At 37.4% G+C, this 23,804-nt stretch overlaps 1 non-coding gene across 1 annotated transcript; it reads left to right on the top strand.

Moving 5' to 3' along the window:
- Positions 1-2,832: 2,832 nt before the first annotated feature.
- LOC122003199 lies at positions 2,833-2,938 on the top strand. The gene has a single exon (XR_006117858.1). It is a non-coding gene; the product is annotated as a small nucleolar RNA R71 (small nucleolar RNA).
- The last annotated feature ends 20,866 nt before the right edge of the window (positions 2,939-23,804 follow it).

Below are 23,804 nucleotides of genomic sequence, written 5' to 3'. Positions count from 1 at the left end.
TAAAATGGACATCCAATGAACTTAAAAATTCCAAAACAAGACGAGGATATGTAGGAAAATGTGTGTACATAATATCACTCCAATCCAAAAACCCAATCATCAAATCTACATCTTCCCTAATTCCAAGCATATCAAGAACAGTTGGGTCCATATATCTAGTACACACTATCTTTCTATTGACAAGAATTACAAATCTAGTTACTTGATCATCATTTCTAAACACAATATTGAATTCATTGTCATTACCTTCGTTGCGTGAAGTCCTTTTGCCTTTGCCCTTCACTGGTTGTTTTCCTTTGTCCCTTGATGGCTCCTTCTCTTTGTCTCCACTAGATCCACCACCCCCTTTGCGAAGTCTCTTCAAAATATTTGGACATCTTGATGAGTTTAGATAGGGGAAGAATTATCTAGAGTTGTGGAACTCAAAGAACAAAACTTCAAAGAAAAAAAGATCTTAGGTTAAGAGAACAAAAAGTCCAAGTCTTAGAGAGTAGGGGAATCGGATCTAAGAGATCTTGAGAGATTAGAGAGGGGTTTTTAAGAAATTGAGAGAGAAAGATATGTTTTGGAGAGTCGGGGGTGTGCGGAACACGGCCAAGATCTGGCCGTGTGAGGTAGGAAGAAGACTTTAATAGTTCTCCTACACGGGCCGTGTAGATCTACACGGCCTCCCCCCTCTTCCTTCTCTGGATTCCTCGCACGGCCGTGTCTGGGAGACGGCCTCTCCATCCTTCCTCTCGGGATTCTTTACACGGCCGTGTTTTAGACACGACCTAGATCCTTTTCTCCTCGGAAGATGCTACACGGCCGTGTCTGGATGACACGGCCTAAGCACTTCCCTTCTCTGCAACTTTTGCCTGGCCGTGTATAGCACACGGCCGAGCTCCGTTTTGCACCTAACCTGAAAACAAAAATCAAAAGAATGCATCAAACTAAAAGAGATTTAGATGCAGATCAAAACTAACTAAAAGAACCCTTGGGTTGCCTCCCAAGAAGCGCTTGTTTAAGGTCTTTAGCTCGACCAAACTTTATCATTCGCTTCTTTTCCTCGCCCTTGGAGGACAGATATACTTTTCGTTTTTGTTGGGAGATCTTCTCCCAACTTCTTCCGCCACATTGTCTCCCTCATTTGGTGGTCTTCCATGAGGATGGAAATTCCATTCCTAAAGTTTATAAATGCTTGACCTGCTACAAGCATTTAAAAGAGACGAGACATGGTTAGAGATATTAGATAAATCATATTCCAACTTTTCCTTACCAATTACCAAAGAAAGCTTATGATTTTTGACATCAATTATAGCTCCAGCTGTAGCAAGGAAAGGTCTTCCTAATATGATAGGAATCCTAGGGTCCTCTTCCATGTCCAACACGACAAAATCTGTGGGAATAACATTCCCATCCACCTCTACTGGCACATCTTCTATAATACCCAAAGGGTACCTGCAGGAATGATCGGCAAGTTGAAGTGCCATAGTAGTAAGTTTAATGTTTTTGAGACCTAATTTATTACAAATTGAGTAATGAATGAGGCTAACAATCGCCCCTAAGTCACAGAAAGATTTTTCAAAAAATTCTTTTCCTATGTTGCAAGGGATATAAAAGCTCCCTGGGTCCTTCAGTTTTGGAGAAGTGTTCTTCTCAAAAATAGCACTACATTCCTCACTAAGCTCAATGGTCTCGACCTCTCCTCTTCTTCTCTTGTTTGACATGAGATCCTTCAGGAATTTGGCAAATCTAGGCATTTGCAGAATAGCATCGATAAGAGGTACCTCTACACAAATTTCCTTAACTTTTTCTAGAAACTTGCCAAATTCTTCATCTTTCTTGAGCATTGTAAGTCTTTGAGGAAAAGGGACAGCTTTGCTCTGATGGTTCAGTGGAAGAGTTTCTTCAACCTCAATGGTACTCTCCTCATTAGCTTGAATCTGATTTGATATAGGAGGAGAGAGCTCTTCTTCTTTTTGTATCCCTTTTGAAGCAGTCACTTGGGAGTCTCCCAAGGTCCGTCCGCTCCTAAGCTCAATCCTATTACAATGCTCCATAGGATTCACATCAGGTTTTCCTGGAAGTTGTCCTGGTGCTCTGGATGATGAGGAAGCTAGTTGGGCAATTTGACTATCCTGGATCTTTTGATGCTTTTCAGAATTATCCATTCTCTGGATGAGCTTTGCTATATCTTGCTTCATTTCATTCTGACCTGAGATAATTTCTTCAAGCATCTTTTCAACATTTGACTTTGGTAAGCCTTGAGAAGATAGATGTTGAAAATTTTATTGCCCAGCTTGAAAATTTGGTCTTGCCCCCATGGATGGTCCTTGATCTTGATTGTTTCTGTAAAAAAAATTTGGATGACTCTTCCATCCAGGGTTATAAGTATTTGAGTATGGGTTGTTCTGCCTTTGATTGTAACACATGATTGCATCACATTGTTCAAGTTGATTGATTTGTGCAGTGATAGCTCCCAATGGACATGAGTCATTTGAATGCTGTGAACTCCCACATACTTCACAAGATGTACTAATAGCATTGACCATATTAGCACTAGTCCCCATATTCTCAAATTTCTTTGTAAGAGCATCCAATTTTGCAGACAAAAGAGTGACTGCATCTACATCAAACTTCCCTGATGCTTTAATTGTTGGGTTTACAGAGGAATAGCCACCACTTCTTTCATTTGCCCATTGATGATGATTTTGTGCTACACTTTCAATGATTTCTTCGGCTTCATCTAAGCTTTTGTTCATAAGTGCCCCTCCAGCAGCTGAATCAAGGGACACTTTGGTATGATAATTGATACCATTATAAAAAATATGCAACACTAACCATCTTTCCAACCCATGATGTGGGCATTGTCTGAGCATACTATTATATCTATCCCATGCTTCAAAAAGAGATTCTGAGTCAGTTTGCTTAAAACTTGCAATTAAATTCCTCATATGAGCTGTTTTGCTTGGTGGATAGAACTTATCAAGAAACTGTTGCTCACACTGCTCCCAAGTGGTGATGCTATTAGGGGCCAAAGAATTCAGCCATTGCTTTGCCCTATCTCTTAGAGAAAACCCAAATAACAATAATCTAACTTCATCTGAAGGAACTCCATTCATTTTCATGGTACCACATATTTCATAAAAGACCTCTAAGTGTTGATTAGGGTCCTCATGAGGTCCTCCACCGAATTGGTTCTGCTGCACCATAGATATGATTGCGGGTTTGATCTCAAAGTTATTAGCTTCCACTGAAGGTCTTGAAATACTAGATCGAAAACCTCTCGCATAGGGTGCTGCATAATCCTTAAGTGGTCTATTCGCCATGTTCAAATGTTCCTGTTCTTCAATTTGCCTTTGCAGAATTCTTCTTTTATGGAAAGTTCTATCAATCTCAGGGTCAAAAGGAAAGAATTCCCCTGCAAAGTTAGATCTTCGCATACACAAGAACAAGATAGCAGATGGCAATTCAACACAAAAAGAAAAATAGAAGGATCAAAAATGCAGAATTGAATTTGTACAAAAAGAATTAACAAAAAGTGAAACTTATACAAGAAAGTAAAAAACAGAAATCTACTGATTAGTTACAACTATGCAATATGAAAGGAAAACAAATGTTATGTTTAGTCTAACTCAATTGATAATTCCTAATGTTATAGCGCAGTCCCCGGCAACGGCGCCAAAAACTTGTTACGCTCCGCAAGTGTACGGAAATGTCGCAAGTAATATAAAAGATTATCGTATCCACAGGGACTGGAATAAGCACTAGAAATGTCTCAATGCGAATTAGCTAAACAACTATCCAATCGTTTCAAAAGCAAAGTAAAGGTAAACAAATCTAATCTTAAAGATCAACAAACAAGAGTTTAGTGTTTTGGGTTATGATAAAGGGAGATTCTAGGAGTTTCGATTTCTTTGTAAGATTTCTTGAATGTAAATGGCTCACCAATTCTTATCCCTCAATTGCCAAACATGTAGAAAGTTGCCGGTTCTCTCTTGCAATAGACAACCAGCTAAGGACTGAGAAATGTATCTAAATAGGATTAATTAGACATGAACCTACGTTGTCCTTACACAGAAGCGCACCTATTACTATGCCTTCCTCGGATATCAACATAGAAGCCCACAACTTATTAATCTGTCAAGATACAAGAAACTAATCACAAGATCCATCCTACTCTCTTGAATATTCCCATTTCCTCTTCAAGATTATCTCTCAAACGTCCTTACACGGGCTTGCACCTGTCACGTGGATCCCTCGGATGATCGAGTGAGAGTTTATCTTTACAAAGTCCACAAGAAATCCAAACAATCAATCAAGAATGAGAATTAAGCACAAATCACCATTAATCATTCAAGATCTAATTGATACAAGCAAGACAATGTCATTGAAACAAGAAAATGGCAAATCCATAAGAGATTACATCAATCCACCATACAAATACTCCCTTAATCCTAGAATACAAGATCTACTCCATGAATCGAGGAAGAAAACCCGAAGAAATAGAGATTATAAGCATTTCTTAAATCCCCAATCCAAGAAATCAAGAAGAGGGGAAAGAGAAAACTTATCTACGAAGAAGCCTCGTCTTCGGATCCAATCCTCGCTCCGGAGTCGAAATCGTCGAGATCTCCCTTAGAATCGCCAAGAAATCCTCCCAAGAATGGGAGGAAACCACCAAATCTTGCCTTCTCCCAAAGGGGGAGAGATCCCCTTTCAATTCATGAAGAAGGGTTTAAATAGAGGAGGGAATCGGGCGCCACACGGCCCCATGACACGGCCGTGTGAGATTCACATGGCCATGTCCAGTTCCCTCTCTGCCAAAGCTGCACGGCCGTGTGACTCCACATGGCCAGAACCCTTCTGCTCTCTGGAAATGCTACACGGTCGTGTGGTGCACACGGCCGCAGCCTGCTTGGTCTCTGGAAATCTCACACAGCCGTGTAGATCCACACGGCCATGTAAGGCTTCTGCTCTGGTTGGCTTCAAATCTTGACACGGCCGTGCGAGGTTCACACGGCCATGTCATCTTCCTCTTCTGTTGGTGCCAAACTCCACACGGCCCGAGCTCCATACCAGTGCAGGGCCGTGTGAGGTACACGGCCCGGTGCTTTCTCCCTTTGTTTCCTCCAATGCATGCCCAAAGATGTAAATTCTTCACCAAATCGACTCCTGTGTACAGAAAATGCACAAAAAGCAGATCTCCGAACCAAAAGAGTAAATATGCTAAAAGGAAAGCTGGAAGTATAAAAATGCATAGATCAAGCATGCTCAAAATATGTAAATGTGCGTAAAAACATGCATAAAAGAGTATATAATCTACGCACATCAAATATGAGAAAGATGACTGTGCTCCCACTAATCCTCTTGTAGACACATGGTTCATCTTCATTCTTGACGAAACCAAACGCTTTGATTGCATCATCGAGTTGAAGATTCCAGCTTCTAGAAGCATACTTCAATCCATAAATGGATCGTTCCAACTTACACACCTTTCCAACATGCTTAGGATCTACAAAACCCTCAAGTTGTGTCATGTACACATCCTCGAGTAGATTTCCATTAAGAAATGTAGTTTTGACATCCATATGCTAGATCTCGCAATCATAGTAAGCTGTAATAGCAAGAATGATCCGAATAGACTTGAGCATCGCAACTGGTGAAAAGGTTTCATCATAGTCTATACCATGAATCTTGTTGAATTCTTTAGCTACCAATCACCCTTTATAGGTATGAAGATGACCATCCATGCAGTCTTCCTTTTAAAGACCCACTTACACCCAATGAGTTTAATCCCTTCAGGTAGATCAACCAAAGTCCATACTTTGTTAGTGTACATGGATTTCATTTCAGATCTCATGGATTCTAGGCATTTCTCAGAATTTGGGCCCTATACAGCTTCTTGATATGATGTACGCTCATTGAGACCAACAAGAACTACATCGCTGTGGTCAAATAAGAGAAAAGAATATCTCTCATGTTGACGACAGGTCAATTTGCGTAGAGCTTGTGCTACTTGAATAGGTTGTTGCTTCATAATTTCTTGTGGTGTAACAAAATCATGATCCACAATATCTTGTGGTACTTGTTCAGTTTCCATTAAGGCTTCGGAGCTAGTTTGTGTATCTTGAATTTCTTTAAGATCAACTTGACTCCCACTAGTTTTTCTTGAAATAAATTCCTTTTTTAGAAAGACACCAATTCTAGCAATAAACAATTTACCTTGTGTGGGATTATAGAAGTAATATCCCTTTGTTTCCATGGGATATCCTACAAAGTAGCACTTGTTTGATTTAGGTCCTAGTTTATCTGAGACTTATCGTCGAATGTAAGTCTCACATCCCTAAATCTTCATGAAAAACATCTTAGGACTCTTCCCAGTCCATATTATATATGGTGTCTTTATGACTGCCTTATATGGAACCTGGTTAAGTGTGAAAGCGGCCGTCTCTAGAGCATGTCCCCAGAAGGAAGTAGGAAGTTCTGTTTGACTTATCATTGATCGTACCATATCCAATAAAGTATGATTTCTCCTTTTTGATATACCATTCCATTGTGGTGTGATAGGTAGAGTAAATTGAGATATGATCCCACACTCAATGAGATGGTCATGAAATTCTTGGCTAAGGAATTCTCCACCACGATCCATCGAAGCATCTTAATACGCTTACCAATTTAGTTTTGTACTTCATTCTTGAATTCTTTGAAATTTTCAAAGGATTTGAACTTGTGTCTCATCAGATACACTTAGCCATATCTACTAATATCACCAGTGAAAGTAATGAAGTAATGATAGCATCCTCTAGCTGCTATTCTGAAAGGGTCGCATACATCAGTATGTATGAGTCCTAACAAGTCGTTAGCTCTTTAGCTATGCCCATTAAATGGTGTTTTTGTCATCTTGCCTTGAAGACAAGATTCACATACCTCATATGATTCAAAATTAAATGAGTTCAAAAGTCCATCCTTATAGAATTGGGATATGCGACTCTCATTTTTGTGACCTAAGTGACAATACCAGAGATATGTTTAGTTCAAATCATTAAACTTGAACTATTTGGTATTTATGTTATAGATTGGGTTGTCAAAGTCTAGAACATAGAGTTCATTCACAAGATGTGCACTATAATAGAACATTTCATTGAAATAAATGGAACAACATGTATCCTTTATTATAAATGAGAATCCTTTCTTGTCCAAACAAAAAATAGAGATGATGTTCTTAGTTAAGGCAGGCAGATGATAAGACTCTTCAAGTTCTAAAACAAGCCCAGTAGGCAAAGATAAGGAATATATTTCTACAGCTATAGCAGCAACTCTTGCACCATTGCTTACTCATAAGTCCACTTCTCCTTTTGTCAAAGATCTACTATTTCTCAACCCCAGCACATTAGTACAAATGTGAGATGCACACCCAGTATCTAATACCCATGAAGAAGAATAGATAGATTGACTTCTATAACATTTATACCTGAGGCAGAAGTCTCACTTCTCTTTTATTTCACTTCCTCTAGGTACAACTTGCAGTTCCACTTCCAGTGTCTCTTTTCACCACAGTGGAAGTAGGTTCCTTTCTTAGCAACCCCACCTTTTGGTTTCAATGCATGAGTCTTGCCCATGCCTTTGGCTTGGGTCTTACCCTTACCTTTAGGCTTCAACTTGACTTTGCCCTTTAGCACCATCAAAATGGTACTAGGTTTTGCCTTCTTAAAGTTGAGTTCAGTAGTTCTCAACATGCTCAACATCTCAGGCAATGACTTGTCAATTTCATTCATGTTATAATTTATGAAAAATTGACTATAGCTTTCAGACAATTATTACAAAATAAGGTCAGTGGCCAATTCTTGACCTAGTGGAAATCCCAATCATTGTAGGTTCTCCACATACCCGATCATTTTGAGCATATAAGGCCCTATGGGACTTCCTTCTTGCATTCATCATTGAAATAGAGCCTTGGAGATTTCAAGTCTCTCATGTCTTGCTTGTCCTTGATATTGTTGTCTAAGATGTTCAACCATATCATAAGCATCCATGTTCTCATGTTGCTTCTGAAGCTTAGAGTTCATGGCGGCGAGCATAAGGCATGATACATCTAATGCATCATCTTGATACTTCTTATAAGCATCCTTATTAGCTCTAGTGGCAGTCGTGGGGGGTGCTTCAGGAATGGGCTACTCTAGGACGTACAATTTTCTTTCTTACTTGAGAACTATTCTTAGATTTCTGTACTAGTACAGGAAGTTAGCTCCATTGAGCTTGTCCTTATCAAGGACAAATCGTAGAGAGAGTATTCGATGTATTTGACGATATGGTGATCTACAACAATAAAATGCGAAAATAAGTATCATATTTAGGTCATTTAATTAGGCCTTTAATTAAATGATTCTTCCACTGAATTGTAAAGCTTTGGTAGGAACAAGTCATGGATGTGGTGTTACCCACACTACTAGCTCCAAGTCCAATCATGTTGACATTTATGTGGGACAAGATCCATATTATACCTCATCTTGAGTTAGCTTTGGCTAATCACCCAAGACTTAGTATAACATAGGTAGACAACGTTTACCAATTACATCATATGTAACTCTTGTACCATTGGGTGAATAAGACTATTTGTTCATTTGCCCATCTTATGAAATCCATATTATAACTCATCTTGAGTTAGATTTGGCTAACCGCCCAAGCCTAATATAATTTTAATTTCATCATATGGGATATGTCTCTAAGTTCTCAACTTAGTTAAGTTACACCAAAAGTTTATTAGTTGGACATCACAATTGTCCTGTCGTACTCTAGCAAGATAAATCGATTCACTTTGCTATGGAAAAACCTGACTACAATTGATCGAGTTAGAAGTGTACTCCAAACTTTGGTAGGCATATATAGAAGAAACCTAATCATGATTAAACTACACATGCATCGCATAGCATATCATGACATACATCACATGTATGTATAAAATAAAACGTGACATGGTTATGACCCTATTTTCTATGATCCTCTCAAGCCAATAAGAATATCATAATGTCAACCTAGGTCAGAGCATCTTCTCCAAGTGCTTCCTCAATCATCGTGTGTTGTTGTCCTTCTCCCTTTTCGCTGTCATCCAGTGGACCTATTCTTCTCTAATTTGTACATTACAAAAGCTAAAGAAACCTTGAGTTACATTCAAGGGTAGTCTAAATTTACAACAAGAAAGAAAAGGGAGAGGTACGACATGTAGGTCGTATTATGAATTACAACACACATCCAATCACATTGGGGTTAAGGGTCATAACCATCCACCATGTCACATAACATTCACAATATTTTATGACATAAAATCTACAATGATTTAAACAAAGACTTATGAGTCACAATGCATGGCGGTCCCGCTAGTCGATTAGCCGACGGGGGTTAAGGAGGTAACACCCTTTGTGGGGTGAGGGGGCAGCACCCCAGAAGTTGCATACTAATTGTATGAGTTGCTGCCATGCCCGAGACCCTACTACCCACAAAACTTTAGCTGAGACCGTTAGCCTAAATCTTACTCATAATCACGTAAATTATAGTAAAATCTCATACATTTCTATATCGCATATCAAAATCTACTACAACTTAGTATATTCCTTTGCAAGTGGCTTTGATACCACTGTAAAGAACTATAGCGCTAAATACGTTGAAAAGCACAGCGGAAAAATAAGTTCCTATCTAGAAGATCCATACAAAGGAAACCATATACTAAGTTTTTCTAAAAGATATATACCTATGCTGCGTGCCCTTCGTAATCCTGACAGCAACGTTTCTTTAGGATGTAGATTTCAGTGCGATCAACACGTCCGCGCCTCTATGGTATCCACAAGAACACATTGTCCGTTCGTCTCACGAACTCATGAAATGGAGAAAGAAACTGTTAGTTAGAGCCCTAGAGTCAATCATTTGATGATTGTATGGACTCATTGTATCATATTCTTGTATATTAATAAAGGCATTTGTTTGGTTATTATACTTATTTGTATTAGTGCCAAATAGACTAAGTATAATAGCGTCCTTGAGTAGAAGGTTCATACCTATATCAATCGATTAGTTGAATCGATAGTGAGATGATATAGGGAACACTACTCTAAATCATTCCTAGTCGAGTATTAACATTCAGGGACAATGTTAATACAATAAGACTAGCATGTAGGTCAGCTCGATGACTTGATCTCACAAGTCATGGATATAGAGATATCAAGCTGACACATGGATATGCATTAGAGAATGTATACTGAATGACCCGTCATGAGAAAGTATCATGGATCGTTATATGAGTGTCATATACTTTCTCATGTGGCTATTAGTATGACTATTAGTCCTTTGACCTGAAGTCACCATGGATCCCTACATAAGGAGTTATGTACTTTGGTTTCGTCAAACGTCACTCGTAACTGGGTGGACTATAAAGGCGATTACTGGGTATATAACGAATTATGTAGAGGGATGTGAGTGATGTAGATGGGATCTATCCCTCCCATATGACGGGAGCGACATCGGTATTCTTGATAGAGTGAGACCACTAAGTGCATGGCCATGCCCAAATGAGTCAACATTAGATATTGAGCTCATTTGATCGAGTGAGTCTACTTGGAGTTCAAGATTTAGATTGATTAGAGGATGACACGGTCTATGCCTCACATTTATCAATCTAGATGTCTAGGATAGAAGGACAATGTCACACATTGTGAGGAATCACAATTAGTAGTCACAAGGTGATGTTGGATCTCGACATTTCTTGTAACTTGGGTAGCAATGATGTATTGCTAGATGCCGCTCATTGCTTATGTTTCTAAAGGAGTTTAGAAACATTGCCAACGTTACAAGAACCTATAGGGTCACACACTAAGGACATTTAGATGGAGATTAGGTTCATATGATGAACCAAGAGGATTAGATTCATTTGATGAATCAAATTGGATTAAGAGTAATCCTAATTGGGCTAATTGAGTTAGACTCAAGTTGATTCATGTGTTTAATGAGTCTAATTTGGATTATGACTCATTAAATCAATTTAATTAAATGAATTAGATTCATTATATTAAATTGGCTTGAATTAAATGGTTGGATTAGATCAACCATGAGAGAGATTAAGTCAAGTTTGACTTGACTTGAGAGGAAGATGAAGAGTCAAGTTTGACTAGACTTTATGCCACCTCATTGGTGAGTGGGCAAGATGTGGACCAATGATAATGCTCCACATCATCATGGTTGCTTATGTGGAATGCCACCTCATGGGAGTTACCAAGAGTTGTGACTCTTGGCATTCCATGGGAGTTACTCATGCTCTTAATGTGGCCGGCCATATGAATAGGTGAGATAAGTTTCATTTTGGAATTAATCTCAGTCATTCCTTCATCTTCTTCCTTGCTCCAATTTTGCTCTCCCTCTCCTCTCTTGGCCGAACCATCCAAATGTTAGTTAGAGCCCTAGAGCCAATCATTTGTTGATTGTATGGACTCATGTATATCATATTCTTGTATATTAATAAAGGCATTTGTTTGGTTATTATACTTATTTATATTAGTGTCAAATAGACTAAGTATAATAGCGTCCTTGAGTAGAAGGTTCATACCTATATCAATCGATTAGTTGAATCGATAGTGAGATGATATAGGGAACACTACTCTAAATCATTCCTAGTCGAGTATTAGTATTCAGGGACAATGTTAATACAATAAGACTAGCATGTAGGTCAGCTCGATGACTTGATCTCACAAGTCATGGATATAGAGATATCAAGCTGACACATGGGTATGCATTAGAGAATGTATACTGAATGACCCGCCATGAGAAAGTATCATGGATCGTTATATGAGTGTCATATACTTTCTCATGTGGCTATTAGTATGACTATTAGTCCTTAGACCTGAAGTCACCATGGATCCCTACATAAGGAGTTATGTACTTTGGTTTCGTCAAACGTCACCCGTAATTGGGTGGACTATAAAGGCGATTACTGGGTATATAACGAATTATGTAGAGGGATGTGAGTGATGTAGATGGGATCTATCCCTCCCATATGACGGGAGCGACATCGGTATTCTTGATAGAGTGAGACCACTAAGTGCATGGCCATGCCCAAATGCGTCAACATTAGATGTTGAACTCATTTGATCGAGTGAGTCTACTTGGAGTTCAAGATTTAGATTGATTAGAGGATGACACGGTCTATGCCTCACATTGATCAATCTAGATGTCTAGGATAGAAGGACACTTGTCATTATTTTGTGAGTAGTCACAATTGGTAGTCACAAGGTGATGTCGGATCTCGACATTCTTGTAACTTGGGTAGTAATGATGTGTTGCTAGATACCGCTCATTACTCATGCTCCTAAATGGGTTTAGGGCATTGCCAACGTTACAAGAACCTATAGGGTCACACACTTAGGACAATTAGATGGAGATTAGGTTCATATGATGAACCAAGAGGATTAGATTCATTTGATGAATCAAATTGGATTAAGAGTAACCCTAATTGGGCTAACTTGAGTTCGACTCAAGTTGATTCATGTGTTAAATGAGTCTAATTTAGATTTTGACTCATTGAATCAATTTAATTTAATGAATTAGATTCATTATATTAAGTTGGCTCGAATCAAATGGTTAGATTAGATCAACCATGGTAGAGATTGAGTCAAGTTTGACTTGACTTGAGAAGGAAGACCAAAGGTCAATTTTGACTTGACCTTTTGCCACCTCATTGGTGAGTTGGCATTAGGTGGACCAATAATGATGTTCCACATCATCATGGGTGCCACCTCATGGAAGTTACAAAGCCACTCTCTTAATGGTTTCATATTAATTGCAATTAATGCAATTAATTTGTGAGTTTTTGAAAGTGGCCGGCCACTTTGTTTTGGTGTGGGAATTCATTTTTTTCATTCAAGTGGTGTAACTCCTTCTTCTTCCTTGGGTTCTCTCCTTGCTCTCCCTCCTCTTCCTTGCCGTGACCTATCAAGGTGCTAGCACACCTTTGTTTAGGTTTTCTCCATCAAGAATTGTTCGTGTGGATACTTCTAGAGGACCGACACTTGACGTTCTAGAGATCCGGCAACTTCTTGGACCAGCGGGAACGCGAAGAGCTTCGCTTCGAAGGTATAACTCTCATCTAGTGTAGATCTAAAGTTTTACAAACTCGTACAAGAAAAAGTTTTTCGAAAAGTTTTGTTTACGAATCTTTGCACGAGATCCATGGCTTTGGGTGACTCGGGGTTTCCGCGACGCGAAAAAGCGGTTTTCGCGGCCCGACGAACCCAACACCAAAGGTGCTAGCACACCTTGTTTTGGTCATCTCCACCTAGTGTGTTCGTGTGGATACATATAGAGAAGTATCTATCCTTGATACTTTCGAGATCCGGCATCATTTGGACGAGCGGGATTCGCGTGGGGCGCGCATCAAAGGTATAATCTTAACTTTAGTGTAGATCTAAAGTTTTTTTTACAAACTCGTACAAGAAAAGGTTTTTCGAAAAGTTTTGTTTACGAATCTTTGCACGAGATCCATGGCTTTGGGTGACTCGGGGTTTCCGCGACGCGAAAAAGCGATTTTCGCGGCCCGACGAACCCAACAGAAACAACCAAAGGTTGTGCTAGCAACCTCTTGTGGAAGTTTTAGCCAAGAGTGGAAGAAGGAAGAAGAGAAAAAACCAAGAAGATCACATCACCCAAAAGGTCACTTCATCTATAAAAGGTGACTTCACAAAAGGGTTACTTTACCAAATAGGTTACTTCACCAAAAGGTTACTTTACCAAAAAGGTTACTTCACCTAAAGGTTACTTTTACAAATGACTTTTGTATTTATCCAATGAATTCAAAAATATTTTTGTCTCTTGATCTTTTTTTTATTAATGATAATATATCACTATTAATATTCATTAATCTGAATGGGTTGGATTTAGAATATTAGATTAACCATTGACCCAATAAGCCATTAACCCAATAAACTAATGAGTATAATCCATTACTCAATAAGTCTAATCCGAATTCATTCGAGTCTAACTCAATGTGTATAATTCAGATTAAACTTAATCTCATAATCCATCTCCAAATCAAAATGTTCTTTATGTGTGACCTAATAGGATATCGTAACGTTGGCAATGTATCTAAAATCATTTTAGATACATATGTAATTATTGGCATTTAGCAATGCATCATTGCTACCTAAGTGACGAGAATGTCAAAATCCAACCTAACCTTCCCGTGTCTATTATCTTGTAAGACTCAATCTTTCTATTCTTGATATCTAGATTGATTAATAAGGCATAGAACGTGGCATCCTCTTATCAATCTTTATGTTTATTGATCTCTAAGTAAACACACTCAATGAAATAAGCTCAATATCTCGTATTGACTCATTTGATCGTGATCATGCTTTCTTGTGTCCCACTAATCAAGGGGCCCACATATATCACTTCTGTCATATGGAAGGGATAGATCTCATCTATATCAATCACATCCCTCCGCATAACTTATTGTATACCCACCAATCAACTTTATAGTTCGCCTTGTTACAGGTGACGTTTGTCGATACCAAAATGCACAACTCCTTATATAGGGAACCATAGTGACTTCAAGTCTACGGACTATTAATACTAATAGTCACATGAGAATATTTATGAAACTCATATAACGATCCATGAAATATTTTCATGATGGATCATTCAGTATATATTTTCTAATATATACCCATGTGTCAACCTGATATCTCATATCCATGACTTGCGAGATTAAGTTATCCGTTGACTTACATACAAGTCTCAACGGATTAATATTGTCCTTGCATATTAATGTTTGACTAGGAATAGTTAAGAGTAGTATTCTATGTATATCTACAATATCTCGCTATCAATTCAACCAATTGATATGTTGTAGATTAGAACCTTTTACCTCTAGGATATTATTATACTTATTTATTCGACATTAAATTGAAATAAATATAATAACTACCTTTACCTTTTATTAATAATGAAATATGATACAAAAGGAGCCCTTTATAATCATCTCATAATTGATACTAAGGCTAATATTAACATGGATAATGTGAAGTAATGCACTAGGAGTGTGCTCACTAACTTTCATTTTTCATATTGAACCTGTCGAACACCTTCTCCACATAGCTATGTTAAGACAACCATAATCGCCTTGCAACTTTATCCTTGTGATTCTCTATCTCTAGAATCTTTTTAGCCTCTCTCAAATCTTTTCTATCAAATTCCTTGCTCAGTAGCCTCTTTATTTTGTCGACCTCTTTCATCTTCTTCACAACAATGAGCATGTCATCTACATATAGTAGTAAGAAAATAAGTGATTCATCTTCAAGGATCTTCACATATATGTAGCAATCATACTCACATCTCCTATATCCATTTTGAATCATATATGAATCAAAACATTTGTACCATTGCCTAGGAGATTGTTTTAATCCATAGAGTGATTTTTTCAACTTACAAACCAACCGCTCTTGTTCAAGCTAACTAAATTCCTCTGGTTGTGATATAAAAGTCTGCTCTAAATTTCCATGAAGAAATGTCATCTTCACATCCATTTGCTCCAACTACAAATCGTGATGTGCCACCAAAGCCAACACCGCTCTAATTGGCGTATGTCTTACTACTAGAGAGAAAATTTCTTCATAGTCAATCCCCTTTCTCTATGAATATCCCTTTGCTACCAACTGAGCCTTAAAATTCACTTCTTCTCCCTCTGATATTGCTTCTTTCTTCTTGAATTTCCACTTGCACCCTATAGCTTTATTTCCTTAAGGAAGTTCCACTAGATTCGACATTTGGTTCTTAGGTAATGACTCCATCTCCTTTGCCATCTCACTGATATGAGCTCTTGAGTGTCATATTATGGGGGCTTATCAAATTATAATTAAAATTACCGAACCCCTCTTCAGTAAGGTAGTATAGAGATGACTCGGGTCATCTCCCTCAAGGAATGTAACGGTACGTTGATAATCCTAGGATTCTAAGTTATTGCTTAGGGTTTTTGATATAAAACTAGGGGGTTTGGATTTTGAATTTGAAGACTAAGAAATGAAATAGCAAAGCAAGTATGAAATTTAATTCTAATTAATGAAAGATAGTGCAAGTAGAGAACCTAATCTAACCTAATCTATGATTGCATGGACAGTAAAAACACATCAAGTGAACATCTTGTGAAATGAAAACTAGAGCATGTAATGAAACATAAACTAATTGCATTCAAATAAAGAACAAATGTCATAGGAACATAAAACATCTACATAACATAGCATTGCAAGAATTAATCTAAAGAAATTGTATCAACTAAAACTTATATAATGGAAGAGACATTTAATCAAACACTTGGTGGGCATGAATCAATTAAATCATAATGTGTGCAATTTGAAAGATAGGAGGTCAAATTAATACAAGCACTTAACATTCAACAATAACAATCCACAAACATAAACGATGGATAACTAAATCAACCCAACCAACGCATGAAGATCAACCACAGGTCGGAAAAAAGCTACTACTCGGAAGATGGATGAAGGGAGAACTGTCAAAATGCGAAAAGGGGCTACTGCTACGAGGAAGGGTGCCCAAATCTCTTCTTCAAGCCCAAAGAAGGAGATGGTCAGCCGAATTGGTGAAAACGAACAGTAGATGTGGAAGGAGTTGCGTCGATGATGGGATAAGCTCCACTTCTAACCCAAAGAGGGGTCATTAACTGGTTTTGGGCGTGGAGGAAAATGAAGCGTCGGGAAGATGGAGAGGAGATGGCCGGCCGGTGGAGATGGAGAGGAGGCGGATCGCCGACCTGGTGATGAGTGATGGCGAAGGAGGGAGAAGTTGGCTTACCGGCCTGCGCAGCGTGAGAAGAATGAGAGAAGAAGATCTCCTTCGTGAGTTTTATATCCCCATATCTGATCCGACAACCTTGATTAATCTAGATCTGATGGAGTGGTTGAGACCAAATCTAAGTGAATGGTCTAGATCTGATTGGTCAGGATGACTCGATCAAGATGAGCGGCTCAGATCACCCAAATCTACAAAGATTGACCAGAATCAATTAGATATTGATGAACAACTAGAATTAATTAGATTTGAATCCTTTATTTAATTTGCTTTAGCTTTGACCAATGGCTCATATTTCTTCAGATTGGACTACTCCTTGACTCAAGCCTTAAGGTTCAATTTGGTTCAACTTGAGGTCAATCCCTAGAAGATAAAAGTGCACAATTATAAGTAGAAATCCAGAAAAATAGGAAGAATTATAACAAAATCCATAATATGAATCCAACTCAATAAACATGATAAGAATTAATAATTAACCATATGAGAGGATTGGTTCAACTTGAGGTCAATCCGTAGAAGATAAAAGTGCACAATTATAAGTAGAAATCCAGAAAAATTGGAAGAATTATAACAAAATCCATAATATGAATCCAACTCAATAAACATGATAAGAATTAACAATTAATCATATGAGAGGATTATAACATGAAAACTAAGGGTAGAAATAATGCATCAAAATGTTAGTTATCAATCACCCGTCGACTTGTGCTTCTCAGAGCTGTGTATTGCCTCCTGAAAAGACGTAGGATATCTATTACTAGTTATAAGTGCATAAGATACCAAGTTTCGAATCTGTATCTGGTGGGTGGTTTTATGACTCATCTCATTCTACCACTAACTATAGTGTGATGCTCTGTACTCTCTAAGCTAGAATCATCGGAGTCATGAGTCTTTAGCTTCACTTGCACAACATCTTTCTCCATGTTGCTCTGTGGCATTTCCTTTCCTTCTTCCTGAGTATGCTATAGTATAGCCTTCTTGTCAAACATCACATCTTTGTTGATCACCATCTTATTGCCTTAGGATCTCATAACTTGAAGCCTTTAACTCCTTTTTGATACCCTAGAAAAATACACTACTTTGACTTTGCATCCATCTTTGATCTTTCCTCACTGGATATGTGTATATATGTTGGACATCCAAAAACTCGAAGATGAGAGTCATCTACTTGATTCCCTATCTATATTTCCTTTGATACTTTGCTTTCAATTGTTGCCCTTGGTGATCTATTAATGAGATAACATGCCATGTTAACTGCTTCCGTCAAAAAATTCTTTGCTAGCCCTGCATTCAGCCTAATACATCTTGACTTCTCAATGATTGTCCTGTTCAACCTTTCCACTACCCCATTCTGCTGAAGTGTCCTACGAACTGAGAAATACGTTATTATTCCATGCTGCTCACAAAATTCCTTAAATTTTGAATCTATGTACTTAGTCCCGTTGTCTGACTTAAGACATTTGATCTTCCTTCAAGTCTGGTTCTCTACTTCAGTTTTCCACAATTTAAACTTTGTAAAAGTTTTCAACATGAAACGCATAAAGTATACGTAGACCTTTTGTGAATAATCATCAGTAAAACTCATAAAAGACAACTGCCCTCGACTTAATGCTACATTGGCTGGCGTCCAAAGATCCGTATGTACGTAGTTCAGAATTCCCTCAGTCTTGTTTGTTGTTGTCTTAAATTGCACTTTGTTCTATTTTGTAAGAATATAAAATTTATAGAATTTGAGCTTGTATTTCTTGATACCTTTCAACAAATCTCTTTATAAAGTTCTAGCATCCCACATTCACCATATGCCCAGTCGTGTATGCCATAAGATAGTACTATCTGAATATTCAGAATCCATTGAGGCTACTCCACTGACAACTGTACTCCCTATCAACTTATCAATGTTCCCGGCTAACTTTTGTCCTTTCATTACCGTGAGAGTTCCCTTACTGGCTTTTATCACCCTGCTTATTGATTTGTAACCACAACTAATACTATCTAGTGTACCTAATGAGATCAAGTTTTTCATTAGCTCTGGTATACATCTGACATCACATAGGATTCTAATCACACCATTAAATATCTTGATTTTAACGTTCCCAATGCGGATAACTTTGCATGACTCATCATTTTCCATTAATACTAAAGTAGAATCCACTGTCCTATAAATGTCAAATCAATCCTTGTTTGGAGTCATGTGATATAAACATGTATAGTCTAAAATCCATACATCTATCTACTACTCCAAACTCAACATAATTGATAGCATATCTCCATCACCACTCTCTAAATTTTCTTTTTCAACTATGTTTGCAGACTTTGTCAAACTACCTTTGTTCTTTGCAACATGTTTCTTTATGTCAAGACAATCTCTCTTGATATGACCTCTACCTCCATATTTGTAGCACATGATCACCTTCTTCCTTCTCGACTTAGAACGAGCTTTGTTGTTGTTAACCGATCCATGTCAAGATTTGCTCCTACAACACTCTTGGATGCTATTTACAATAAGTCCTTCTCCTTTAGAAACTTCATCATCTGTTTTCTTCCTTTGGTGAAAACCTAGCAAAGCACTTATGATCTCCTCCAATTTGAGAGTTTTCTTACCCCACATCAAAGTAGTAAATATATTCTTAAACGTAGGAGATAAAGGTAGGGAATTCAACAACATCAGCGCTTTGTCTTCATCTTTGATCTTCACATCAATCCGCTTTAGATCACTCACAATCTGGATGGATATGTTGATATGTTGGCTCAGATCGGTTCCCTCTGTCGTCTTTAGCCCAGATAATTTCTGCTTAAGATACATCTTATTTTCCCAAACTATCATTGATGACTCCTCATCCATGACATGGTACATTACATCATCCATAAGACAAAGCCCGATTGTTGCTACAACCTTCACCTGAAGTTCTTCTTAATCTTATCTCTCCATGCTTTCTGGTTTACTTTCTCCTAGCGCCTTCACCATGCCTTATTGCATCAACAAGTCTTTGACCCTTCTTTTCCATAATCTGAAGATTCCATTTCTGTAAACTTCACGATATCAAACTTCGCAGAAGTCATCCCCTACATATTGAAAAAATCCATCAAAAGTTATAGCTCTGATGCTAATTATTGAGCAAAGAGGAGCAACATCTCTCAACCTATAATGCGGAAGAAGAGGAAGAGAGAAAGAGATCATGTGGAGTAATGAGACAAAGACACACAAAAGGAACAAACACAAGGAAGAAGAAGAAGAAGAGAAAGAAGAAGAGTTACTGTGGTTCAGTAGCGCGCCTACTCCATGAAAATGGCCGAATCTTTATTAGAATTCTCTCTACACAAGAGAATCACATTCAATGATTCTTGTGATTATATAATATATTTACAATGATTTCTATAAATAGTGGATAAACTTCAGACCCAATAAAATTGTAATATAATTTTGTTATGGAAAACCACAATCGAATTATGTTATGAAAAACTTAATAGAATTATGTTATATAAAATTATAATAGAATTTTATTATGAAAAATATTAATAGATTTTTCTTTCATGACATCTATCGTATTGGTGTTCATCCAAATATGAGCCACCTGTCAACAATGAAGGTAGGTTTTCTCCAAATGGGTTAATTAGTTAATATCTACTAATGATAAGAACAACCTTGGAGTGAGTCCAACAAGCCATTCTTATTTCTAGTGGTAGTTATCTCATATATCAATTATATATCACATATATATAACTATCGAATTATGCTATCAACTTTTTAACTCAAATATATCACCCCTATTCACATTAACCTTGGAAATAGTCCAACAAATCAATGCTTAAAGATAAAGTTGACCTATTAATCATGAGATCATATCTTAATGGTCTAAACATGTCTAATTTCAATTTAGGCTTGGAGAGAGTCCAACAACTCAATTATGAAATTAAACTCTGGTTTTACTATATTTGTCACATCCCAAGGGTAAGGTTGTCCGACAAAAAGAGGACATCACAACCCCTGTAATATTGACAATTAAAACCTGTATACAATGCCACAATACTACTCACAAGATATCAATAGCACATATGGCTAGTGTTGGTTGCTACTTGGAATACCGTCCTAGTTCCCCTGTATAAATATTTGTACAAGTATAAAACTATCCTAGCTACCCATGTGCTCTATTGAAGTTAAATATGGATTGCAAACGATGCTTAACATTAATAATCCAAATTATCCTTCAGAAGTTAAACTTGGATTGGAAACGATACTTAACATTTTTAGTCCAAGTTTAACCGATGTGATCTTCTTAAGTTAAACCATATTATAGAAGTTAATTAAATATCTATTTTGAAGATCGACTTCTAAGTTAAACATGGCGAGGCACTAGGCCTTCTTAGGTATAGGATCATCTACCATTTCCTACACAAAGCCTTTCAAAGAAACATGGCTTTAAGAAGCTAGGCTTTGGGTGGATATAAGACTTTATATAAGAGGCTACAATAGGGACCTAGAGGAGGAATTGGCTTTGGTCTCCCGATGAGCTTGAGCTTCCTGTGTTCGCCCCGAACGCCCAACTCAAGTTCATCAATAATAACTCATACCACTAAAGAGTTATTATTGCACTACTGCACCAATCCCAAATTGCAATATGGGCTCCTTCTTATCATGAGTGTATTAATCTCCCTGTGTTTAAGATATTGAATGCCCACTAATTGAATGAGTTACTGACAACTCACTTAATTAATATTTAGATCCAAGAGTAGTACCATTCAACCTTATTGTCATGTCGGACTAAGTCCACCTGCAGTGTATACATGACAATCCTTATGAGTTCCTCAAGGGGACATCATCAACCTAGATCACTAGGATACAGTTTCATTCTATAATCAATAACACACCATATAAATAATATCATTTCCCAACTTATCGGACTTATTGATTTAATGAACTAAATCTCACCCTTTGATAAATTAAAGAAATAAATATTAAGTATACATGCTTGTTATTATATCATGATTAAGAGTACGCACTTCCACAATAACAAAGGTTCTATTCTCTTTTACAGTCAGTATAAAAAGAACAACCTCAAATGGTCCTACTCAATATACTTAGAGTGTACTAATGTAATTTTATAGTCAAGATAAACTAATATCAAATTACACTACAATCATTCTAATGGTTTGTCCCATTCCATCTTGGTTATGAGCAACTATATATAATTTATAAGGAACTGATAACATGATCTTCCGTGTGACACCACACACCATGTTTTTTTCAATATAAATTAAATGAACAACTACATTTAGCATAAAAATGTAGACATTTGACTAATGTGATTCTTATTTCAAAATAAATATTTATACAAAAAGCTAGACTTTTAGTATACATTCTAACAATCTCCCACTTATACTAAAAGACTATATTGCCATAAATGCTGTCATACATCTTATTCCCATCCCCTTAACATATCGATCAAAAGCTTTCGCCGGAAGGGCCTTAGTGAAAGGATATGCCAGGTTATCTGCTGATGCAATCTTGGTGACAATAACTTCTCCTCGCTTTACGATGTCTCGTATCAGGTGGTACTTGCGCTTAATGTGTTTACTCGCCTTATGGGCTCGTGGCTCCTTCGAGTTTGCTACTGCACCACTGTTATCACAATAAATTGTGATAATTTAGGGTAAACCAAGTGTAACGCCCGCCCCTCTTGCTAGTAGGGTGCGGGGTTACATACTTAACCATTTCTATTTCTATTTGCAGAAGCATATATGCATATTAAAATTTCTTCGAAAATAAAACATTTAAGAATATCTTGAAGTCATACGAACAATAACATAAAACACTAGTCCATGTTAACATAACCAAATAACTTAAGCAGGTATTCATTTGCCTTAGCCGAGCCACCACCACACACATCCCCTTGCCTCTCCTGCAGCTCCCTTAGGTCATCCATTCTTTGCCTTTATCTGTGGTACAAGGAAAGTAAGCTATAAGCACACAGACTTAGTAAGATCCTTTCCTATTCACAAAAAAAATCCGTATATCAATGCATAAACACATAAGCATACAACCATAACAATATGATCATCTAACATCATAAGGGCATACCATTTTATATCATAAATCATAAGGAACATCATGCTAAATCATATCATAGATCCCAATATCATAAGAGCATAGCATGTCATATTGTGATTCATATCATATCAGCTCATAAATAAGATCATGCTATATCATATCATAAATCATCATGTCCTATAAATCATAAATCATATCATGCAAGATGTCTTATAAAACATATTTCATGTCATGTGCAAGATGTTTTAAAACATAGCATATAGTACTTGAACATAATATCATCATGAGGGCCCGACTTGTACCATATACATACATAAATGCGCGTAATCCCTAGGACAGGGTAGCTAGCCCCGAACCTACTAGAGATCTAGGTCCGTTCATAGTCCGTCGACCTAGGGGCGTACTAAGGAGCCCATCCCTTTACTAGACCCGTTCATAGTCCGTCGGCCTAGGGGCGCTTATGGAGCCCACCCTTGGTACAAGCCATACAAAGTAAAATATCATATCATGGTTCATATCATAACATAACACATCTTATCTTTTCATATTATGAGGAGTAAAGCATGCATATTTGGGCACACAGCACATGCATGGATCATTAACATACTTAATGAACATGTCATTTATCACATCTTAAAATATGCATATTTGGGCACACAGTACATGCATGAATCATAAGCATACATAATGAACATGTCATTTATCATATCATAAAACATGCATAATTGGGCACACAACACATGCATGGATCATAAGCATACATAATCAACATGTCATTTATCATATCATGCATAATTGGGCACAAAGCACATGCATGGATCATAAGCATACATAATGAACATGTCATTTATCATATCATAAAACATGCATAATTGGGCACACAACACATGCATGGATCATAAGCATACATAATCAACATGTCATTTATCAT

This window comes from Zingiber officinale, chromosome 7A, assembly GCF_018446385.1.
Source record: "Zingiber officinale cultivar Zhangliang chromosome 7A, Zo_v1.1, whole genome shotgun sequence".
NCBI classification, from domain to species: Eukaryota; Viridiplantae; Streptophyta; class Magnoliopsida; order Zingiberales; family Zingiberaceae; genus Zingiber; species Zingiber officinale.
Note: the sequence above shows the minus strand (reverse complement) of the source record. Positions and strands in the feature narration are given on the sequence as shown.